General features: G+C 52.3%; 1 long non-coding RNA gene across 1 annotated transcript; it reads left to right on the top strand.

Annotated features, from left to right (window-relative positions):
* The first annotated feature begins 1,998 nt into the window (after nt 1-1,998).
* LOC120228946 lies at nt 1,999-3,584 on the top strand. The gene is made up of 3 exons (XR_005527632.1): nt 1,999-2,061; nt 2,623-2,760; nt 3,290-3,584. It is a non-coding gene; the product is annotated as an uncharacterized LOC120228946 (long non-coding RNA).
* Nucleotides 3,585-4,107: the final 523 nt, after the last annotated feature.

Genomic DNA, 4,107 nt, shown 5'->3' with positions numbered 1-4,107 from the left:
ACAGCTTATTTTGGGGTGCCTGGGTGGCTCAGCCGGGAAAGCGCCTGACTTTGGCTTTCAGCTCAGGTCCTGATCTCAGCATCATGGGATTTTTCTCTCTCTCCCTCGCTCTCTGCCCCACCCCCACTAGCACACAAGCCCTCTCTTGCTTAAAATAAATAAACATTTTAAAAGTCTATTTTATAAATAACTGATAATAATAATAATAAAAAGATCAAGCAACTTGTTACGATCACACAGAAAGGGGTAGACCTGGGATCCAAACAGGGGCGGGCTGCTCACACGTTCCATGTCCTCTCCCACCAGGATGCTTCCTTCGGATCGGACAGGAGGGGGTAATGAGTCAGGCTGCCCTGGAAGTTGTCTAAGGCTTGTCTCCTGGGTCCCAAGTTTCCTGTGTTGTAGACACACTGCCTGAGCCTCCGAAGGAGGTATTTGGAGACTTACCAGTTAACTCTCTTTGCCAACTGTCACTCCTCACTCTGGCCTGTCATCTGTGCATCACACCCGCCATGAGCCCTAGACTATAAGAGCCTTGAGCCATGGGGCACCTGGGTGGCTCAGTCAGTGAAGCATCAGACTTCGGCTCAGGTCATGATCTCGGGAGTCGAGTTGGAGCCGCGCGTCGGGCTCTGTGCTAACAGCTCGGAGCCTGGAGCCTGCTTCAGATTCTGTGTCTCTTTCTCTCTCTCTCCCCCTTCCCTGCGCATGCTCTGTCTCTCAAAAATAAATAAACACTTAAAAAAAACTAAAAAAAAAAAAAAAGAGCCTTGAACTTGACTTTGTCTCTGTGCTCTCAGCTTGGAGCACAGGGTATGACACATGGTAGTTGCTAAAGCAGTGCCTGCTGAGAAAATGCATTAATGACTGAATGCATGAATGAAGCGGAAGAAGAGGGAGGGAAGATAAAAGGCAGGAAAGAGATGGAAGGAGTGGGGTGCAGGCTGGTGACGGGAGGAGAAAAGGCTTGGCTTCCCTGGTGTGATGCCATCCCCTCTCTCTTCCTGGGGGCTAGAGAGCGCTCTGCGGAGTTTCCTCCCCACAGGAGAAGGGCTGTGGTCCGAGCCCTGATCATCCCCACACTGCCCCCCCCTCCAGGTATTCCTCATAAAGTCTTTAACCCTTAGAAGAAGGGCTGCCCCCCTCCCCTCTCCACAGAATGAACAAGTTACTTGGGTAAAAGGGGAACAGAGGAAAACTGAAGTGGAAAAACCTTTGATTTGGAAATTCAGCTGACTGCCCTCATTTGGAATAAAAGCTCCTTCAGGCTCTGGCTGGGTGACAGGCAGGCAGCGCCAGCGGTAACACTGGATGCAGGGGTGCTGGGAGGAGGCCCGGGGAATTTTCACAGGGGCCTCTAGGGTGGTATGAACTCGGAGTCCAGGAAGACAGAGAGGGGGCTCATGTCTGGAGGCTGCGTCTCGACCCCCTGCCTCATCGAGGCCGTGATCAGTCACCCCGACGGGTCCGGCGGGATCGGAGCAGAGGCAGATCCTGAGGGAGGCCAGGGACTGGGTCTGCCTTGTGTCCTCAGCGCCTACCTCAGCTCCTGACGTATGGAAGTTGCCCAAAACACATCAGCTGGGGGGGGGGGGGGGGACGAGTAGCCAGGAGACCCAGCCCACTCCCTCATGCTGCTCCCAGCCTAATGGTGGAGAAAGACCAGATATAAAGAAAACAGACATGTGATCCAAAAGTTGAAAACCAAGTGAAATTCAAATACAAACCAAGGGCGTGTTTTCAGAGTATTTTCAGAGCAGCACCGTGGACTGGCTGGCTGGGAGCCAGCAGGGTTAACTGAGAGAGCGTCCTCAGGGTCAATCTTAAGTGGCCTTCGAAGGAGCAGATGGAAATTTTTTGGCTCAAAGGAGTAGGAGAGGTATCAAAGTGGGAGGGGCTATGGAGAGGAAAACTGGGAGCAGGGGCAGCAGGGAGATCAGGAGGCTGAAGGGGGAGGGGAGGTGGGGAGGCATCCGACAGGTGTCTGCAGGGCTGCCTGTGAGCGGGGATGGAGTTGACACTGGCTCACTGGTAACCTGGGTGGCAGGGGACACGGAGAAGGTAATTTACAAACCTTAACATAATCTTCCCAATTCTTTGTTTCCAGCCTTGGTTGGTGCTTAGAGGACAGATGGATTCGGAAGCCTGGATGTGTGGAAGCTCAGGGACCAAACCGATTTCTACACGAAGGGCACAAAGAAGGAAGAGGGAAAACTTGGAAACACGCAAGAGGAGGTTGGAGGGGTGAGGCCAGGCTGCGCTTGGTCTTTTTGTGTCTCTGTTTTGTTTTGCAAGAGAGAGGGAGTTTGCGGCAGCCATGGAAAGGAGGCAGAGGAAAGTTTAAAGAGACTCGTAAAAAAGGTTGGCTGGGTGACGCGTGTTGCGAGCCACTACACATGTGTGCATGCGCTTCAGTAAAGCCCCAAACTGACGTTCAGGCTTCTGGAGTTGGGCCCGTGGCTCCTTCACGTGGGAGCCTGCTGAACTAGGCTTTGGAGGAGAAAAGGAAGAAAAAAGGCTCAATTCTATTCTGGTTACACCCTTCTGGTAGGCAGTGGTTCCACTCAATATCCATTCTCTTCTTCCTTATTAATGAAACCACAATTTGTCGTCCTGACACAGGAGGACATTTCCAGCCTCTCTTGCAGCTAGGAGCAGCCCTGTGACACAGCTCCCGACCCACGAGGCGGCCGTAGAAGCTGCTGGAGGGTTGGCGGGAAAGCTTGGATTTCCTCATACAGATCTACCCACCTTGTGAAGGTCATTTTCTTTTTTCTTCTTCCTGCCTGGAGCATGTGATTTGAAGGCAATTGTGGGGCTGGAAATCACGTGTGAAGGGCGACGGGGAAGAAGGGCAGTTGGGGTGAGGGAGCCTGAGCTTTGTGAAATCAAAAAGCAGGCACAGTAACGTGGGTCCGTTAGCAGCCACGGAGCACAATCCTACCTGATGCGGTCGCTTCTCCTCGGCAATGCCTGCTTAGCAAGTGTGGAGTAGTCCCCAGGACACAGCAGCAAAACAATCGAGTCAGAGGGTTGGGGCGTTCATTATTCCAGCTCTGGCCCCTATGCTGGGGCAGGACCTCCACCCAACAGACTCCGCCCAGAGGCGGCCCTGCCCCTAAGCAGAGTGGTGGCTGGACAGGGACTCAGAGGGGTCCTGGGTCTGAACCCAACGCAGAAGGAAGGGTGCAAAGCCCGATGCTACTCCCCTAGTCCCTTCACACGTGGGGACTCCTGTGCCCATGCCCACACCCCTAGGCTGTAACCTACTCATTTTCATCTTCTCCAGGGTTGAAGGGCAGAGAAAGGAGAGGAGCAGAGGCCAGACTCCCTGGTTGCTCGCTGGTGGCTCCCAACCGGCTTCTCGTGCCCTGCTGAAGTGAAGGCTGTGCCCCCACGAGACCCGGACACTTACTTCTCCATGGGTTCTTGCCATACCCCCAGCCATGATACCACATGCGCTGTTCCGGTGCAACCTCAGAGATGCATCAGCCTTGGCTAGATCTACTCCCGTCCTGCTCGGTCACTGGCCACAGATCTTAGCTGGACAAGTCATGCTCACTCCAGACTTCAGTGTTCCCTCATCTGGAAGTAAAAGGGTCCCCAGGGCCCAAATGAGTAGCCTTCACTCGTCCATGGCAGTATAGTAACAATGGCTGTCATTTACTGGCTGTTTCCTGTGCGCTAAGTGCTTTTCACATACAAACCCAGTTAACCACCATGACTACTTGGGAAAAGTATGTACCACTATCGTTACCTTCACTTAATAGATAATAGGGCCGAGGCTCATTGAAGTTAAGTGAGTTATCTGACGTTCTTCTGATCATAAGTTGTAGAACCTGGGTTTGAACTCAGGTATTGTGGTCCAGGGTCCACGTACCAAATCACGACACTACAGTTGGCCGTGTGAGAGGGAAAAGCTAAGGAGAAGGAGGATAAATACGTGTGCATTTTGATACACATGCATGCACACACATGTTTTAATATATTTATGTGATGTTGGTGTAACTCTGACGCTGACTTTCTGGGAAAGGACCAGGGTGTATTCTTTATGTTAGGGGTGAGAGAGTACATCTTTCATATTTCGTATGTTCAAGTGTCCTTTCC

Source organism: Hyaena hyaena, unplaced genomic scaffold (assembly GCF_003009895.1).
Source record: "Hyaena hyaena isolate Hyena2069 unplaced genomic scaffold, ASM300989v1 scaffold_28, whole genome shotgun sequence".
NCBI lineage: Eukaryota > Metazoa > Chordata > Mammalia > Carnivora > Hyaenidae > Hyaena > Hyaena hyaena.
This window is presented reverse-complemented; position numbering and strand designations above follow the sequence as displayed.